The sequence below is a fragment of the Stenella coeruleoalba genome, assembly GCF_951394435.1.
Source record: "Stenella coeruleoalba genome assembly, chromosome: 15".
Classification (NCBI taxonomy): Eukaryota; Metazoa; Chordata; class Mammalia; order Artiodactyla; family Delphinidae; genus Stenella; species Stenella coeruleoalba.
Window position 1 is genome coordinate 41019146 of NC_137161.1, and position 21489 is coordinate 41040634.

Here is a 21489-nt window from a genome sequence, read left to right on the forward strand (position 1 = left end):
TGACAGAAAGAGACCCCACCTCTTGAGAAGAGGAGCAGCAGCGTGACATTGCGAAGGGGCATGTGTACAACAATGGGAAGAATACTTGGTGGCCATGTTTAGAGGCTGTCTTTGCACTTGTATCAGCCTTACCCACTAGCCTTTGATTTCTTCAGAGCAAGGGTTGTGTCTTCTTCACATTTTTAGAGTCAGAACATGAAAAGTATTTTTCTCTTTATTTCTTGAATAAAGAAATAGTGGCCCCATGACAGTTCTACTTCTACCTCCAATAATGAACTCAGTTTTATATTCAGAATACTGGTATGAAATATTTCTGTTGTATATCAAAATTTTCTCATTTTTACCTTTTGAGTTTTGTCTTATAGATATATAACTACAAAACATACTTCTTTATATACAAACCCTGAGTCACAGATTAAAATACCAAATACTTTTTTGGGGAGCTGATTCTTAGGAAATGCAAACTTGGAAGTGAGGGAAGTTAAACAGGGAGTGAATGAAGCTAAAAGAGCGGTGTCAAGCAGTTAACCTGGAGCAACCAGAGTTTATTTCCACTGGGGAACTCTGGGAAACAGTATAGATGTGTGTCTCAGAGTCATCCTACCCAAGAGATGAGAGAGCTGGAGGATATTACTGGTTGTCCCCAGGCAAAGCAGACTCTAATGGCCAGATAAAGCTCCTAGGTGAAGAGACACAGTACTGGAAGTTGGACCAGTAGCACAGAAACGGTCAGTGCCGTGGGGATCTGGGCAGTGGACCATCGGCAACTGCCACATTCACCATGCCCCTCCCTCGCTTTCCGTACCCTTTCCAGAAAGGAGACTTAGCTGTCTCACCCAACTTCCTTTAAGGACAGTGTGGCCAATTCTCTTCCTACCAACTAGTTTTCGCTAAAAGGAGTACCTAGAAAAGCAACTCCTACTTCTTTAGCCGTAATAGCTATCCTAGGTCACATCATCAGAGATCTTTAAAGATTATATTAATAGAAAGGGACATGGTAGTTTCACAATGCACAACCTAACCCTGATGGCCACCTCTCACGTTTAGAAAGGAACACGAAGGCTTTGGGCTCTAAATACACAAAAGCGAGATTTATACCTGTTGTTGCATATCATTGTAACCCCAGTGCCTGGGAAAGTATCTGATCATAGAAGGTACTCAATACATATTTGATGAATAAATAAAATTAATAGAGGAGAGTAAAAAAATAATGTAGTGAAAAATCATTTTAAGTATCTTTGCCATTTTCTTGCTGTTTATTGATAAGGAACTTAGTATCTCGGAGACTCAGGCCTATTGTTTTAAAAAACTGAGTTATGTTTTTCAACATTTGCTCATTAAGTTCTCTTGTCTCTTTTTACCTTCTTCTTTAATTTTATCTGAGTTATATTTTGGGCAGAGTAAGCTTTTGCTTAGAGAAAACTTCTGCTGTTAAAACAAAGTTTCCAGATAATTTTCAGATCTCTTTCTGAGGGAAAAATAAGTAAAGAAAGCTGATAAAGGGAATAGGTTGAAGACCATTACACTTGTGCAGAACCCACATTAGTACATTCTTTCATCAGCCTGTAAGGAGACCTCTTCTCTTTAAAGCCACCTTTGGCTGTTTAGGTATTTTTGAGAATATTCATAGAAATACATAGGTAGCTAAAGAGACAATCAAAGAGTCTTAAGCACTGGGAAGCAACGGGAAAGTCACTCTTCTAAGGTAGCAGACCAGAAAGTTCCTATCAGTATTGAGCACTCTCTTGCAATGGAGTGGACTCACACAGTTTTTTACAATCTTAAAACTATAAACTCATTGAGAGCAGGAATGTATTTTACTCATCTTTTTGGTCCCTGGCACTTTGTACCTTTCTGGGCACAAATGAAGTTCTTGGTTACTTTTTGCTGTGTAAATAAAAGAATGAGTGACTGAATACATAGCAGGAATAAAACATTATGCATGAGGCAAGGGGATCCTTGCTGGTAGGAAACTTGGAGGAAGCTAATGTCATAAGGTGAATTAGGCCTTAGGTGGAAATTGGAAACGGAGAGGGAACTGTAGAGTGAAGTTGAAGGTTGACTGAGACCCTCGTCTTCTCTCAGTAGTAGTTTTGTTTTAAGGAATAATGATGCTATGGGGTCCTCATAAATCTCACTTCCAAACAAAGACCTATACTTAATTATATTGCTGATTGGACTGCTCATATTTACTGTCATCTTATCTTCTTAAGCAGGAGATGCTCAAGTTGGAGGGGAAAAATAACATATTTTCCCCCTTTTTACCCAGTATAATTGTTATTAGCTTTGAATAAGCAACTTCAGTTGTATGATAGAAAATCTCCATGCATGCAGTAGGATTCCTTGTCTGCCTTTCTGTCTATGCAATTTTATTGTGTAGACTATTTGGGGGAACATGAAAGTTTAGATTTGATTCATCTTAGAACCCTGATAGAATAAGGTAGTGGAATCCATTTCTTAATGCAGTGCACAATTTTAGAGTATAGTGTATATTAAATCAACTTGTAATTCAGTAATCTTTTTATTAGTTTTCAAATATTGATTTAAATAATACTATATTATGCATGTCTTGCTTCCACGACAAGACATGAATGTCTGAATGTCGTGAAAATGTTTTCATTCTCTTGTAATTGAATCAGATATAGAGCATAGGTTAAAAACATTCCTTTTGAAACCTTATAATTTCTGACACCATAAGTTATGTTGAGGAAAAGAGAGACATCAAGTTGGCAAAGGATTTTTGTTTATACGTATGACAGGTGAGTGGGATACAGATTGACTGGAGATGATCAGGTCTGCCATTGCAATGATCTCTATTGCAAAGATGGCCAGGGTAGAAGGGACTAACTTCTTTGCATAAATTTTGGGGTGGTTTATAATTTGAGACATGGCTATGCACTTGGATCATTTTATAAAGGAATATATAAGAATAGAATTTTCTCTTTATTGAGTAAAATTAAAATTACAAAAGATAAAAAGGCAGCTTAATATTCTCTCATTTAAATTTTAATCATATTAAACTTTGAATGAGGTTTTTCCTGAGCTCTTATCCAAATACTGCTGTTAAGTTGGCTATAATCTTACTATATTCTTTTGTATGTATAAAAACATTCTTTTATATATTTTTGATGACTGTATATGCATGTATATGTATGGAATTACTTTAAAGCTGAAACTCTGTTTTTTCCACTTGTAAAAAGTTGATCCATTGAATTTGTTTTTAGGATAGCACTGAATGAATATTGCATTTAATAAAAATCTTTAATTTCTCTAAACCTTTTCACAGATAAAAGTATATGCTTATCTTTTCCGTTAAAATGACAAGGCCTTCTCATCAGGGAGATCAGAAAGCATGGCTGGCATGCTGAACCTATTATCAGAACATATGTTTTTTATTCTTTATTTTATCTGACCTTGGAATGATGCAATGGCTCCTAGATCTTTTTCTCAAAAATGACTCCATTTCTCATGCATTTACATTTCAGTGGCCCTTTGAATTCTCTAGCTCTTATGCTGCCTGATTTGTGTTTTTAAATCTTCATAATAAGTAAAATTTAGATAACTCATATCCTTTGGGTTGGAGCGTGTGGATGAGAGTTATGGGGAAGACATTTCTTTCTCAGGAAAGTAGCAAATAAGCACACCTTACTCCCCCCAAAGATTCAGCTACAAGAAGAGTAAAATGCACGTGGAAAAGAGGCCTTGAGGTATAGGATGGAGGATTCCAAATTTTGATGGCTTCAGTATCAGCAGGGAGGCTTGTTAAAAATATGTACTTCAAACGTATTGAACCAGAATTTAGAATCCTAGGGCAGGGGCAGCTGGCTAATATCCATCAAAGTTGGCAGTACATGAGGTCAGGACCTAGCCCAATTTGAAGTAAGAAATGGGGAAATTTTCCTGCTAAGCTATCCAAGTCATTTCACAATTCTGAGGCATGGTTTTCCGTCAGTCACAGAGTTTAAGTGATTAGTCAATGCTGAAGTTCTTGGCCCTCGATAGTACTAAGGGTCAGCTGTCCAGAGAACTCAACTCTCTTGAATGTCTCATTTCCTCATGTCCTATACAGCTGTTTTGCTCTTTCCTCATCCTTTCATTTGCCAGCTTAATATCCGCTAGAAGCTATTCTTTTAGACTTTTAATATTTCTTCTCATGTCCCTTTGCTTTAACAGTTTTTCTCTTTAGCCCTCAAAGTCAGTATTTCTCCCATCTCAGAGGCTACCTCTGAATCATCCACAGTTTGTAGTTCACCCTTTGGGAAACACCAAGATTCTCAGACCTTTCATTTCTCTGCCCTTTTAAATGAGGGCAGAAATGACTGCTGACGTTTCCCTCGACACCAAAGGGTGTGATCAGGCTAGAGGAGAAAGTGCTTGTTGAATGTGGAGTGCTGTGTGGCTTCACCACTTAGCTGGGAGGCTGAAGCCTGGCAGCTCAGTGATGTGCCAGGGCTGTACAACCCATCAGTGGTGAGCCAGGATTACAACCTGGAGAATCTGGCTTACTCTTTCAGAGAGCATTCCATTGGACAAACTAGACTTATTATTTCAAGCATTTCCGTGTCCCTGTAGGCCAAAGAGGGAGAATTTATGACAGTAGTTTGACCTTGAGAAACCCCACTTACCCCAGAATCGTCCTTTAGCTTATAAGAGAGCACTGGGAAAAAGGGAGGGATGAGAAAGAATTTAATTATTAAGATTCTGCTGCTTGTATGTAGGAGATATGTATGGGAAAATCTTTACCTTTTCTACACATGATTTAAACATTCATTTAATCCTCAAACAACTCTCAGGAAAAAAAAAATAGAACTAAAATAGAAATTCTTGAGATTTTTCCTTAAATATATCTTTAGAAAAAGTATACTTGAAATTTGATGACTTATGGGGAAAGATTGATCAGGAAGGTTAGAATTTTTATCTTTATTCCAATTAAATACATGTCTGTTTTGAGACTGAGGTTTTGTTTTGTTTTGTTTTGTTTTTAGTACTTTTGGGAGGACACTTCCTTAGGGAAAAATAGGTCTGGGATTCCATAATGTACTTGGTTGGTATTCTGTATTGCAGAATTGGAATTCTACCTCATAAATTAGAGTATGGAGGAATGTCAAAGCCAATCCTGGTGGCCCTGAGGTATGTGAGCTCTAGCTCCACTGTTGGGTCACTGCAAAATCAGGGGGTCAAAAATTTACTTATTTAGCATTTTCTGTGGACCAAGGTACTGTGAAAGGCACTTTACATACTTTCATTTAATCCTTTTAGAGAATTAATAGCTTCTGGAGCCTCTATGTTATAAACAAGGAAACTGAGGTTCTGAGATGTTAAGTAACTTGCCCAAGGTGAAACTAAGTTGGTTTCATCTCACCCAAAAAAACCCATAGTCTTCTTGTTTCCACAGGAGCACATGCAACGAGCATTCCATCACATGTGCTGGCAGCGGGGAAAGACTGGGAAATGACTGTTACACACACAAGACTCTGACTACATCATACACTAGCTTGCAACATGGCTACAAAGGCCCAAATAAGAGCTCTGTGTGCTCACTATCCCTTTATTAGCACATTTTCTCTTGCATGGTTATCCAGTGCAAGTACTGTATGTGATGAGTTGGGGCATGGGTGGAAGCTGCTGCCATTATTTTTGCCTCAGGTAGAATGCTGACATCAGTTGTAATGAGATTAAAATTTTCTCCTCAGCTGTTGCTTGAAATACTCTCTTGTGTTCTCATCCAACTGTTTTAACTAATTGAAGTGACTCAACCATATAATTATTTTCAAATGTTTACAATTACTTTTAGATAAATATAAATGAATGTTTGCCTGTGTATGAAAAACGAAAGGGATAATTTGGTCCCTCTTCCCAAATAGTCTAACCCTCCTAAGATATTGTGGGAGGAAATATCAGAGTGTACCAGTGGAGTTCAGATGACACAGATGAGTATTTTTCATACTAAAATGAATGCTACTTTCAGTTTCACCAAGATGGATTAGCCTCATTCCTCCCAGCTCCTCCCCCTTACAAGTAAAAACCCCTAGATATCACACAACTAACAAGTGTAGGAAGACTCTGAAAGATCAAAAGAGGAAGGTGGGCTGCCTAGTAACGTGAGGGACTTGAGAAACTTGACCAACTAAACAACAGGGAGTACCTTCAATTTCCTTATTGCTTCTCTTATATCCTGGACAGGGGGCTGCAGAAGTTTCCAACCCAGGAACACCAACAGGCACAGACCAAAAGAACAGACTAAGAAAATCCCATTTCCCTTCATCAAATGATCAAGAAAATGGTGGCCTAACAACAGAAGGAATTTGGGGCAATGTCTGTCAAACACCATCAGAAAAACCACACCTATAGACAAGGAAACTAAGGTTGTGAGATGTTAAGTAACTTGCACAAGGTGGAACTGAGACTCTAAATTAGGTTTACCCCACCCAAAGAACCCATGGTCCTCTTGGGCTTCAGTAGTACTCAGCAGGAAGTTGATTCCCTGCACCCCCAAAATGCTGATACTATTAGACTGTGATAACTTATATATATATTGTATTATATTATGTATATAGGAGTAACCACTAAGAAAACTATACAAAGCAATATACTAAAAAACACAGTACATAAGTCAAGATAGAAACCTTAAAAATGATCAAATGACCCACAGGAAAGTAAGAAAAGAGAAACAGAGGAAAGAAACAGAAAGCAAGTTATAAAATGACAGACTTAAGCCCTAAAATATGAATAAATTACTTTAAATATAAATAGTCTATGGAAATGCAAAAGACCCAGAATAGCCAAAACAATCTTGAAAAGGAAGAGCAAAGTTGGAGGACTCACATTTTCCAATTTCAAAATTTACTACAAAGCTAGGTAATCAAGATGGTGGGGTACTGGCGTAGGAATAAACACATAGGTTAATGGAATAGAATTGAGAGTCCAGAAATTAACTCTTATATTGATGGCCAGTTGACTTGCAGTAAGAGTGCTAAGACAGTTCAATGGGGAAAGAACAGTCTTTTCAATAAATGGTAGTGGGGCAACTGGCTAGTCACATGCAAAAGAGTGAAGATTGACCTCTTACTTACACCATACATAAAAATTAACTCCAAAAGGATCATAAATCTGAATCTAAGAGCTAAAACTGTAAAACTCTTAGAAGAAGTCATAGGTGTAAAATTTGCGATGTTGCATTAGGCAAGGGATTCTTAGATGTGATACCAAATGCATAAACAACTAAAGAAAGATAGGTACACTGGACTTCATCAAAATTTAAGACTTTTATGGTTCAAAGCACACCATAAAGAAAGTGAAAACCGACTCACAGATTGGTAGAAAATATTGCAAATCATATATCTGATCTGATAAGGGAGTTGTATCCAAAATATATAAAGTACTCTCACAACTCAATAATAAGACAGTACAATTTTGGAATGGGCAAAGGTTCTGAATAGATAGCTCTCTCCCATGAAGTTATACAAATGGCTATTAAATACATGAAAAGAATCTGTACATCATTAGTCATCAGAGCAATGTAAGTCAAAAACAGGGAGGTACTGCTTCTCATCCACTAGGATATATAGTTATTATCAAAACTTATTATCAAAAGATAGGTAATAACAACTGTTGACTAGGATATGGACAAACTGGAACCCTCATTCATTGCTGGTGAGAATGTGAGATGGGACAGTCACTTTGGAAAATGGTGTGGCAGGTCTTCAAATTGCAAAACATAGAATTACGATTTGACCCAGCAATTCTACTCCTAGCTATATACCCAAGAGATAGAAAAAAATACATTCATACAATAACTTGTACATGAATGTTCATAGCAGCATTATTCATAATAACCCCCAAATGGAAACAACCCAAATGTCTATCAACTGATAAATGGATAAGAATTTGTATTATATCCAGAAAACAGAAAATTGTCCATAAAAAGGAATGAAGTACTGATACTACAACATAGATGAACTTTGGAAGCCTTATGCTGAGTGAAAAAAAATCTATTCATAAAAAACTGTATATTGTATAACTCCATTTATATGAAGAGTCCAGAGTAGGCAAATGTATAGAGTCAAGAAGCAGATTGCAGGTTTCCTGGGGCTGGGGCTAGGGGTTGGTGGGGGCTAGGGGTTGGTGGGGGTGTGGGTTGAGGGAACACAGAGAGGGCATACTAATTGGTATGAGTTTCTTTGGGGGATGATGTTCAAAATTGATTATGGCAATGGTTGAGCAAGCCTATGAATATACAAAACCATTGAACTATGTACTTTAACTGAGCCAATGTTATCGTATGTGAATCAGCAAAGCTGCTGAAAATGCAAATAGTCTAAGTACTCCAATTAAAAGACAGATTTTGGCTTAGTGGATAAAAAAACATGATCCAATAATATGCCGTCTATAAGGTATGCACTTCAAATACAACATAGGTTGGCTGAAAGTAAAAGGATAGAAAAACATATACTGTACAACATTAGTTTCTAAAAAAGCAGTTATATAAATATCAGATAAAGTAGACTTAAGAGCAAAGAAAATTTTTAGAGACAAAGAGAGACATTACATAATTATAAAAAGATCAGTCCATCAGGAAAGGATGACTATTGTAAATATGTACTCATCAAACAGAGGCTAAAAATACATGAAGCAAAATGAAATATTACGTTTCAGTTTTCTTAAGTTCTTTAAATCCTACTGCATCTATAACAATGGTCTTTAATTATAGCATAAGTTAAAATCCTTACATCTGTACTAAGTCTAATTCCTGAAAGAGCTGCCTCTGTCTTTTTACCCTTGAAATACAATGCTGTGTTAGGTATTGAATTGTGTGTGTGTGTGCATGTGTGTGTATTTACACCATACAGACAAGGTCTATGGTTCTATAATCATAGAATTTAGGGCTAGGTGATCATTTTTCAAGCCTCCTTTTATTGACACACACAGACACACACACGTATTCACAAGAGCAGAGAATCTATTTAATTCCATAAATATATATTGGTAATATTTTTGATGCTCTAAACCTGTTCTAAAGCAGCATTTCTTACTAATTGATATGACCGAGAAAATCTCGACCTAAAGAGATCATATGAGCTTTAGAAATAAAGGCAAATTTCAGTATTTGTATTTGGGAGAAATAAATTATGTGTTAGGAATATTTATCAAATAGAGGCATGCTTGCCTACTGTCTTCCTGAACCCCATAAGCATAATAATTTTATTTCTAATTTATTCCTCTTAAGGGATGCAAATTAAATGTTCTAACAGCTTGCTTTTTACTAAATAAATAGAATAATATATAAATTTAATTTAGACAAATAAATACTTGTATTTTATATAAATCAATACTAGCTAGTATCTGGTAACTTTAATATATTACCTATTTAAATCCTATCCGCTACAATAAATAACCCCAAAGTGGTCGTCTATGGAAGAGGATGAAACTAGAATACTTATATTGCTCCTTTCACCACCATCACCCCTCATTTTGTCATCTAATCTTGGTTGATTTGCTCTTTGTTTGGAAACTTTATACATCTAGTTTATATATACTCAAATCCCTACTTGATTTATCAGCTTCAAGCATTATCTCTTAACTCTCGGTATGCAAAATTAGAACATCAGCTCATTTATACTTTTCTACTTGTTCTTCTCTACTTTCTGTTTTTAGCTTGTATAATTATTTCTAAAATTTCTGAGGCTTAAAATATTTGTATATTTTATAACTATAATGCCCCATTTTTTTTCTTTAGTTAAGTATGTTAAATGGTTTCAGGGCTGACCTCCAAACCTTTTACAGTGAATTCTCCATTTTATAAGTTGACTAGAGTGATTTCTAAAGATACGAATCATGCATAATTTGTAGATCCCTTTGGGAAATGCCGAGATTCTCAGAGGTTTTGCTTGTGTCCTCAAAGGAAGACAGTCATGGCTTCTACTGCTTTCCCTCTCTGCCGCTCTGGTGTCAAACAGGGCTCGAGGTTCACTCCGCGCTGCAATATGGAGCTGTTTTGCCCTTACCTGTTCACATGTTTTCACCTCCTGGATGTGAAAATTTTGAAGAACATTTATATTTACATATTTAAGTGTTCAAGCTCTACTGCTTAGTTCTTAGTAATTGATATTCTACCTGTGCTTTTAGACTGGCCAAAGGTTTTTTTGAGCAAAAGGGAACAAGCCCTTGCTACCTGTTTTAGAGAGCCTTTTGTAGAGATTTTTAAAGCAAGATTGTTAGGATTTTGTTAAAGGAACATTTGTTATGTTAAAAGAAGATTGTGAGCTTGGTGGAGATACTAGGCAGAAAGAATTATTTGCTAATCACAGTTTGTTTCGTGGAAGTGTATAGCTATACTTAAGGTACACACGCACATACCCACATACATGGATACAAAGGAGGTGAAAATGGGATCAAAAACTGTCCTCTAGAATATTCAGACGCAGGCACCGTTTTGTGGCTGCCTCCCACTTGTCACCTGGGCATTGAAATAGGAAGTACAGCCTATTTCAGGGGTTTAGAAGGGTAAGAGCAGGGAAAAATTGAAATTTTAAAATGTCACAACTCGTTCTATCAGTGATTATCATCCAGCTTTACTATTTAAATAGCAACTTATCCTGTGTTTGACTGTCATAAGCAGCATTTTTTCTGAAGTGATATTCTTGAGACTACTGTTGTACAATGTTCTTTGCATCCTCCACTAGACCTTTGTGCATCAGAGTGGGTCATATTTTGTTCATCCCGTGTTGCCACCACTTTTAGGCAATATTAGTTGATTTCTGGTGAATGCCAACACTTATTTTAGCATAAATTCCAGAGTCATTTTTTCCCAATGTTCATACAACAGCAAACAAACTAATAAAATATATTGAATTTTAATTTGCCCCTTTACCTCTTATTCCCTGAATAAACTTTAGAATTTACCTTGTTAACCTACAAGGAACGTCAGAAACTATTTCCATGGAATAATAATTGATTTATTTTCATTCATCCAAAATACCAGATGGACTGTCAGATTCAAATGAAGTTTTATTGCTCTATGGTAATACGCAGTAATTAAGATATTGTCCAGATAGATTAACACCTAGTCCCTGGGAGTCTTACAGTGTGGCATTTAGGTAGTGGTATATGGTAAATTTGTAACACTGCATACAGGCCAAGGAACATGTCTGTCTGTTGTTATAATTTACATATAAATTATATATGAGGAATTGTTTATAATCTAAGATAATGATATTATTTTAAAACATTTTATTAGATTTATTCTTAGACTTGTAACCTGATTAGAAAACTGCTGTTTTCACATTGTTCTTTCTAAATGTCTTGACCTTTGAGACATTTTAGTTCAGTCATAAACTGCCTTATGATTATGGACTAGAAACTGCTACAAGCTTGGGTAAATACATTGGAATAATTGCTCAAGAGCCTTTTAGTATCCTAATATTTTATATTTTCATGGACTTTTGAGTTTTAACAAAGTGACCTTGATCTCTATGTTAGATTCTTGGACTGAGTATGGGAATTTTGTATTTTTATTTTCAAAACAATACAAGATTTCTCCAGGAATTTTTATTCATTGGTAATTTTTTTTTGTAATAACTAAGAGACAGTCTAAATTTTGATGTTATTATTGTTTCAGTCTGCACAAGTCCCACCTATGTATTGTATTGATAAGGAAGGAACACCATGTTAAGCACATGAAATACTTTATGTGGGTTACTTGAAAATGACAAATCAAAAACTATCATGTAATAGAAAAAATATACGTTGAGGCATAATTTCTAGTGCTGTATCTTCTCTACTACAGTTAAACTGCACTCCTCATGTCATTCATAAGAACGAGCTTTGCAGTCAGTTTTAAAAGCTAAAGTAATTGGGATGAGAAACATAAAATGCCCAAGAAATTATTCTGATGAAAATTACAAGTCTAAGTCAAGAAAGTAAATAAACCAGAATTTGAGGCATGATCATTTTTATTTTTGTAACTTTAAACAGTCCTTAGAAATAATTGACAGTTTACTGATTTTAGCAGGAAACACGTTACTCTACTGCCATCTGGACATACTAATAGAACCTTTGCCTCTGGATGAGGGAAAGGCATAATGATTATAAATGTTTTGTCAGAAAACCCCCTTTTTTAAGGAGATTTGGGATGTGAAACCAATGGCCATAATTTTGAAACAGCTGTTCTTTTCATGATCTCCTCCACATGGAAAGCGATTTGGAAATGGAGTGTCCTCAAACATCACTTTGTCGCAGTGATCAAAATTTTTCATTTTGTCCAAATATGTAAATGGAGTCAAATTTACTTCTTAGTAAAACCTATTACACCAAACATGTAGCTTGCGTTTTTTTCTGTGTTCAACACTGTCTTTTTTTTTTTTTTTAATTTGGGCTCTTTTAAATATTTTATTTTATTTTATTTTATTTCTTTGGCTGCAACGCACAGCATGTGGGATCGTAGTTCCCCAGCAAGAGATCAAACCCGCTCCTCCTGCATTGGAAGCCCAAAGTCTTAACCACTGGACTGCCAGGGAAGTCCCTCAACACTGTCTGGATTAACTTGATTCATCTATTATTTATACATCCACTCACTTCCAGAAAGGAGATGAGTGATTTTACACTAAAAAGGCATAGATATAATACAGATATGAACATTTACTAAGTAGTGCATGATAGCAAAAGGATGCTTAAACTGAAATGCATTTGTCAGGGACAGTAACTGTAATTGACTATAAAAATTGGGCCTTTGCACTCTGACCTTGGGTCATCTTCTCACTGTTTAAAACTGGCATCCAGCTGTCTTTTGGATGCATGTTCTTCTCCTGGAAATAAAGAGAAGTGAGAAGGTCAGTGAATCTAACACCTCAGACCCCCAAATTGCGTGAATTTAAAAGTGGTCTGCTCTCCCCCTTCTGTCAAGGTCTCTTGGCTTCCTGGGTTGTTTCCATCATCTCTCATTCTTTCTTCCCCCCTGAGAGTAGGGAGATTCTGCAGGAAAGCCTTTCTCTGGATCTGTTGCCTGTCTGATTCTTGTTAGCCCTCTCCCAGGGGATTATTCTATATTCTGCTGTGCAGATCTTTTGTCTTGCTTTGAAACTCTTGGAAAAATTTTGTGCCATCTGCATCATTCTGACCATTTTCTGTTCTGTGATGTGTGGGCCCTGTATCTGTCTTATTCCTCCTCTATCCGATTTCCCTTGGATCTCATCGTTGCCTAGAATGAGTCAGAACCTGCAGTCACAACCTTCCTTGGATTAGATTGGATTATGGACCTTCCCCATGCAGTACTGGGGTGGAATTATACTTAATTCTGACCCCACTTTCCAATGCTCCTAGTCTGTTTACCACTAGCATCTTTTCTAGGGTTGTTCCCTCCTCCTCTGTCTATGTGACTGACTTCAGGTATATCCATGTAGTGGAATAGTACTCAGTAATGGAAAGGAGCAACCTTTTGATACATACAACTACTTGGATGGATCTCAATAACATTATGCTGAGAAAAATAAAAAGCCAATTTAAAATAGTTACATACAGTGTGTTTCTATTTATACAGCATTCTCAAAGTGACAAAATTATAGTGAATGAGATTTCCCTAGTTGCCAGGGGTTAGGGTTGGGAGAAGGATGTGACTATTAAGGGTTAATACAATAAAGTTTCTCTGTGGTGATGGAAAAATTCTGTACCTTGATTGTGGTGATATATACTCAAATTTATACTTGCAGTGAAATTTCATAGAACTACACACAGACACATATAAATGAGTGAATGTAAAAACTGGTGAAATCTAAAGATCTTCACCTGAGTGAATAATATTGTATCAATATCAATTTCCTAATTTTGATAATGTGCTATGGTTATGTTCATTATGTTCATCTTCATTGGAGGAAGCTGGGTGAAGGGCAAACAGGAACTTCTAAGTATTTTGCAACTTCTTGCAAGTTTTAAACTATTTCAAAATGAAAAGTTATTTAAAAAATAGCTAATAATAATGATAAAAATTGTAGTGCTTTGAAAGTTTTTTAAAAATTGAGATCTTGGCCTGCACAGAAAAGGAGATTTGGGATGTGAAACCAAGACGTTTTATGTGGTGTGTTGATTATTCTACATTTTCCCTCCTTTGAGTCTGAATCCTCTGTGCCCCCTTCTCTCGCTTATTCCAGGCCCCAAGAGACTTTTATTAACTGTATCACCTCCTCTTCCACATCTACCTTTTAGCAGACTGTTCATTCTTTTCTTTTTCTTATCCCTAAGACCTAGTGGTAGAGATAGCTCTCTCTTATTTTTAGAACCTTTGTTAGTTCCCTTAATTCTGCCTGTCTCTCTGGACATACCCGTTTTGTTTAATTCTTTTCAGTTAAAATCTTTGAGTGTGTCATCTGTCCCTGCTAGGACCCTTATACGTTTGGCCAAAAAAATAAATTAAATAAATGGAATGACAAATGATAGACTGGGACAAATATTTGTAACTCATGTGGTAAAGAATTGCTTTCCCTAATATACAAAGACTTCCTAGAAAAGGATAAGATGAAAGCTAACAAGATGAAAGGGTATGAACAAGCATATCATAGAAGAGAAATTTCAAATGGCTAGTAAGCATGTGAGAATATGCTCCTGCATTAGTATTTAGAGAAATACAAATTAAAACAATAATGAAATAGTATTTTTACACGTAAGATGGAGACACATTCCCCTTTAGGACTTAAGAATTCTCCCTGCTATTGAGAGTTTGTGTGGCTGACACCTCTCAGCTAATTACCTTTCCAAGAATTTTTCTGCATCAAAGGGAGCTGTCTTGTCCAAGATTCTGCCCTCTTCCTGGATGGCCTGCAAGCAGTGACTCATGATGTGAGATATAAATGTCCAACTCCTTGCCTCGAAGCTGGACAACTGTAAAGGGCTATTTTCCAGAGATCTCAACCCACAACACAGCATGTGTGAGCCTGTAGGGGCATATGAACTCTAATAGTGTGAATTGTTGCAAACTCTTTTGGAAGGTAATCTCAATTAATCAGTCAAAATGAAAAAAAATGTATACATATATATATGTATCTTCTGACTTAGCCATCCTAATTTTCAGCATTAGAAACAAGAAAACATTAGTCTACAAGGATATGTATATAAATGATGTGTACTGAAATTTTATTTGCTGGGATAACTGAAAGTAGCCATCAGTAGAGAAGGTACACCTATGCCCTGAGATATTATGATGGTACTAAGAAGAATGGACTAGACTCGTATCTGGTGGCACACAGAGGATATCTGAATGTCAGTGATATAATGCTGTATAACAATGAAAGAGGAAAAGCAAGTCATAGATGTGTGTGGGTGTGTACGTGTGCCCTGCTATAGCTCATTGAAGATCAACAAACAGTGACAATTAGAAAAACATGTGTTATTGGGGCTGCTCTTCAGCTAAAACAGGCTTGCATGGCCATGCTTGCTGTTTATGGATGACCACTTTGATTGGCTGGGTGTTTATTCTGATTAGTCAGTGCCTGCGCTGCCCTGGCTGTTAATTATTTTGACTGTTGTCCCTTCCTATAAATTTCTGCAAGCCTGTGTATATAGTTGGCTACAGAAACAACAAAGTAAAGATTCACTAAGGCACATTTGTATTCAAATTGTGCCAGACATTTGGATGGAAAAGAAAGTATCCAATTCAGATATTGTATTTGTGTAACGAATATAAACAAGTTAGAATTATAATAAAAAGTTCTAATTCTATCTGGTAAGCTCTCTGTAATAGATACTCCCTCTGCATTATGAATAACATGTGGAAGAAGAGAAAGATCATACAGTTTATAATTGAATACTGACAAAGCATTATTTCTCATTACTCCCACCATGGGCTTCTAGGGTACTGTAGCATATATTTAGGACTGCCAAATCCTGAAGTTTAGGAAATACCATTGTAAAGCATAACATATACATCAGAGATACATTAGGAAGAGAGAGGCAATATTTTATTAAGGGCTTTGAGCTAGTTGGTGGAATAATAAACACTTCTGTGTTAGCTTTAATGATTTATGTTACCTTTCTTCCAGAGAAAACACAATAGTAGAATGAAAGGATATTGTGATTGGTTTTATAAATAAATAACGATTACTTAAGAAGTAAATATATTCAGGTTAGAGTTTGCTCATTTGTGTTTGATATGATCTGACACTGCAGAAGGGCAGACGGGTTCATTATTACCCAGGTCTTTACGAGAAGGGGTCTCCATTGCATGACATGGCAATTTGTTGCCTTTATTTGAATGGATTTAGACAAAGCTTGCATCGGTTAGTGTTCAGTTCCTTTGACAGTACCTTTTAACATCCATCTCATTGTTCCATTTGTGGGTCATTGCAAAGCATTCATGAAGACTTTGTGGTTTAGGGAGCAAGTGAGGCTGTTGTCTAATTTGTTGTAATTGCTTAACTTACTCAAATAGTTTAATTTACCCCTGAATATGTTCAGCAGCTTAAAAGAAAGGTGTCCGTTCAAACATGAAATCTTTATAATTAGAAAAAACTCATTATATGGATTTGTGTTATATAAACCTCAGTGAACTTTCTCCCTGCCTAATTTAATTAATCTTTAAATAATAACATTGGTTTACTTCTTTGTGGGGGCAAGGAAAGATTATTTATGGAAAATTCAGACTTCTCTGAGAAGTAACACGCATTTTTCTATGTGAAAGACGTTTTTCCCCCTAAATCTCTTCCTAAACACCATTTCGACTTCTGCCTGAGGGAGCGGATTAGATGTATCTTTCCTCACTCTCAAATTAACCACCTCCCTGCAAACTGCTCCAGTCCCAGTGTGCTTTCAGGTTACCAAACCATGGGGGAGTACACAAAATGTTCTTTCTCTTTCCAGCCCAATCTATCTTTGAAGTGCCAAGGAGAGATAGTCTGGCAGCATGTAAATCTGAAATTCTGTTTTGCTTAAAAAAAAAAAAAAAAAAAGAAATCCTCACTCAGGCATGGTTCCCTTCAAAACGGCAAGCTTTTCCTGTCCTTTGTCTATCTCAGTGTCTTTGAGCCATCTCATTAGTGGGCTGGTATTCCTGACACAATACTTTTTAGGAGTTAGATTTCTGGCTAAATCTACACTACGTTTTTAGTGACAAAATAGCACCCAGGGAAAATGAAAAATAACACCAGAGTCTTGAATAATGTTGTTAGCTCAACTTCTGTGAGTTAATTACATTTCTTCAATTAAGAAACAAACTAATAAAACTTCAATTCAACATTATGTTGCTTTCACAGATACAATGGTTAATAGTATGGATATTGAGCCGTTACTGAAAATGAATTTTTGTTGCCTAGAGTCTACAGACAGGAAGAACAATATAAAAATAAAAATGCAGAGTTTGTATCCCTCCATGCCTATCTGACCCTTCCCACCCCAATTTAATGAAACTTCACTCTTTCTTGAAGGAATTACCTACTAGAGTTGGTTTAGCAATCTACCAGGATGTGGATCCCCTTCTTTTTGAATTTTTCTTTCAATTTTTAGGAAGGCCAAAATTGGCCAAAAATGACTGTTTCTGCCTATGCTTATAAAGTAAAAGTAAAATGGAGTTGGGTAAGTTTATTTAAGGTGAACTTACTATCTTTTATATGGTTAAATCTACCCAGGAGCTTAAATCTGAGATGCTAGATATTATAGACTGTGAAAGGTAAAGCTACAAAGAAATCTAGATTCTAAAAACCATTATTAAGGAAAACCATTCAGAAACCAGCCATAGAAAATGCAAAATAAAAACCACAGTAAATGGTTAAAATGAAAAAGGCAGGCAGCTCCTAGCACTGGAGGAACTGAGGTTCTGAGGTTCTTCTCTTCTGCTGGTGGAAGCGCCACCACTTCGAAAAACTGTTTGGCAGTAGAAGTAAAGCTAAACATGCATCTACTTTCTGACTCGGCAATTCCATTCCTAGGTGTATGCTCAACAGAAACGGGTCTGTATGTTCATCAGAGACATGCATACAAATGTTCATAGGAGCACTGTTAGTATTAACCCCAAGGTAGAAGTAATCAACAGTAGAATGGATGTTTTAATTGTGGTAGCTTATTGCGGAATCATAATTTAGCAAAAAGGATGAGTCAACCAGAAGTACATACAGCGACATGGACAGACTTCACAAACTCAATGTTGAATGAAAGGAATCGGATACCAATGAGTATATCTTGTATTATTCAATTTACATAAACTTTAAAAAGAGGGAAAGCTAACCTATGGTGTTACAAGTTAGGGTGGTGGTTAGCATGATGGGGCAGTGAAAAGAAAGGGGCACCAGGGGGACTTCTGGAGTCCTGGTGGTGTTCAGTTTCTTGATCTCAGTGGTGGTTACCTGAGTTTTGCAAATTTATGCATATATACGTATATCTTTTTTATTGGAGTATATGTATATACATATACTCCAATAAAAAAGATGAAAAAGGAAGAATAAAGAAAAAAAGCCAGCTATAGAAATGAGGAGGATTGGTAGCATAAAAGTGTGTGTATTTTGGTTTTTTCACCCATGGAAAGGGATCAAGAAAGATACATGATTAACGCCTATGAAAATTTGAGAGCCAAAGTTTTAAACTCTCTAAGTGGCTAAGGTTAATTGTTTGAACGGAATACAAAACTGTTACCACCGTCTTTCAAACTTTCCTGATCTTTAGAATCACTTGGGGAAGCTTGTCAAAAATATGGACTCTAGGTCCTTCTTTGGGAGATTCAAGTTTAGTGGGTTTGAGATGGGGCCAGTTATCTTTATCTTTTAATTTTTTATTGGTTCTATGTTTCTTTAATTTTTTAAGTTACAGTTTTTAAGGTTACATTCCATTTATAGTTATTACAAAACATTGGCTATATTCCCCATGTTGTACAATACATCCTTGTAGCCTGTCTTACACCAATAGTTTGTACCTCCCACTCCCCGACCCCTACTTTGCCCCTCCCCTACTCTCCCCACTAGTCACCACTAGTTTGTTCTCTGCATCTGTGCATCTGCTTCTTTTTTGTTATAATCACTAGTTTGTTGTATTCTTTGGATTCCACATATAAGTAATATCATACAGTATTCGTCTTTCTCTGTCTCATTCCACTTAGCATAATGTCCTTCAGTCTTTATTTTTGAAACATGATTTAGATGATTCTGTTAGTCAGAAAGTGGGAAACAGAATTATGTGATTCCTTTTTTTCTGTAACAGCTAAAAGTGGTGTAGCCTGATTTATTCCTGTTCCTCTTTCCTTCACCTTAGTCTACCCACCTATCCCCAATTCCAATTTGAATAGTAATTCTCAAACTTTGCTTTAAGCACTTGTAAAAATGCAGATAGTTCTTGGTCTGTCCTCAATAATTTTGAGGAGAGGTATATGCATTTTTCACCTTAGAAGGTGTTCAGATTAGGAGGCACATGGTTTCAATATACTTTGAGAAACTAGGGCCTGGAGGAAAAGAATACACTGGCCAAACAGATTTGTCTTAGTTTTTCTGCTTTATGTCTGGGCTGGTTATCTAACATAGGTTATTATTAAGTCTTTAATAAGTATTAAGGTCATGGGAGATAGGAAGTGTGTGCCAATTCCTTCTTTGGAGCAATTTCACAGCATCTGTGAATGTGCTGTTAGCCAAGGAGGACTAGGGGAGTTATGAAGTCCAGGTGATTGAAGTTATTTTTAGCACTGTTTATTATATCATTTGTTTGAAATTAACCTGGAGCAGCATTGTGTTTCTTTTTATTACTGTATATTTACATCACTTTTAATAAAACGGTAATCTGTTTTGCCAGTCTTAAGTTTGAGTATCTATTATATACTTGCTTCCTGAAATATCATTTCGTTCCTGTCGTTTCATGGGCTTCAGCTGGAGGCTTAGGAGCAAAAAAGATTCATATTCCAAATGGTACAGAGCCCAAATGGTACAGAGCCTCAAGCATTTTTGATGTTTCATTCATCAAAATTAGGATACAGATAAGTGTTTGCCTGCGCACAGTTCTATGACAGGCATTCTATTAAAAGCCAGAGACACTGTCAGAGATGGGTTTAGATTATCATAATGTGGATTCACCAGCCCTTGCAAATTGCAATCATTGGCCCTTTCCCCAATTAAGAAAGACCAAATTATTCAATCTCCCAGAAACTTTGCATTCCTAACATCTTGTCTTTATGCATTAAGTAGTTAACTGTTATTCTAGGAGAAAGAACTTTATTATTCAGGAATACACAGATATATGAGAATGAAAAGGGAGAAAAAGATTATCATTCTAGTCAAATGGTCAGTCATATTCAGTTAGTAAGTATTGGCTTAATACATTTTGTCGAAGATATTTTGCGATCCCAGACTTCCTGATGTTGTTTGCCACCTATATTCTGTAGCTCCTGTTGGTACCTGAAAGTGCCTTAGAGAGGCTAATAATGGGGAGCACCAGGGTATGTTTATTTATTCTATTATTTCCATTATTCTAATGTGGACCAGTCATATCTGAATTTCTGTGAAAATAAAATAATGTGAGCTTATCTTATAGATAAATCAGTGTCCATTTTGAAGGCATTTTGGCATCTAACTTAAATATTTACAGCCTGGAGTAAGTGATACCCTCAAATACTGTTGGCAAGAGAGTAAATTAGTGCAACCAGTTTGGAAAACTGTTTGACAGTATTTCTTAAAGCTAAACATATATCTGCCCTATGACACAGCAATGCTGCTCCTAGGTATATACTCAGGAAAAATATGTAAAATATTCACTAAAAGACTGCATAAGAATCTTCATAGCAGCATGATCCATAATTGTCCCCAAATGCAAACTAGTCTGATGCCAAGCAATAGTAGAGAAGATAGATGAATTGAATGAGAATGAACAGTCTCTGACTACACACAGTAATATGGATGAATCTCACAGACAATATTTAGAGAAAGTCAGATGCAAAAGATGACTGTATCATTCCATTTATTCAAAGCACAAGTACAGGCAAAACTAATCTCTGTTATTAGAAATCAGGATAGTGGTTACCCTTGGGGCTTGTATAGTAACTGGAAGGGGGCATGAGAAGGGTTTGTGGGGGAGTAGTGATGTTCTGTCTTTTGATGCTGCTTAGAAGGGTGTTCAGGTCATGAAAATTTATTGAACTTACCTTTATGATAAGTACCCTTTTATATGTGTATATTATACTCTAAAATTTTGGGAAGATATTTATAAGCATGAGTTTGATGTGAATTAAAATCAGTTTCCAGTTTTTATCAGCTAGGTTTACATGCACCTATTTTAGAACATGCTGGCTTCAGAGAAAAGTAGAGAATAGTATAAATATAAACAGTATCCTTAGGCATCATAAAATAGCCCTTTTTTGCATAGTGTTTAATTTAGTGTGTGATGAGGAGGTGATATAGTCAGATGGAAAAACATCAGGATTTAGTACCATAAAAACACATTTGAGCTCTGGCTCTGTCCTTGATAAACTGAGTTCTTGAGCTAGGTCACATAACCCCTCTAGGCCTTACTTTCCTCATATGAAAAAGGGGTATACTAATG

At 36.2% G+C, this 21489-nt stretch overlaps 1 protein-coding gene across 1 annotated transcript in view; it reads left to right on the forward strand.

Annotated features, from left to right (window-relative positions):
* MACROD2 (mono-ADP ribosylhydrolase 2) overlaps positions 1-21489 on the forward strand; it is a gene marked incomplete at its 3' end in the record, with an annotated part of 1984281 nt that overhangs the window by 529613 nt on the left and 1433179 nt on the right.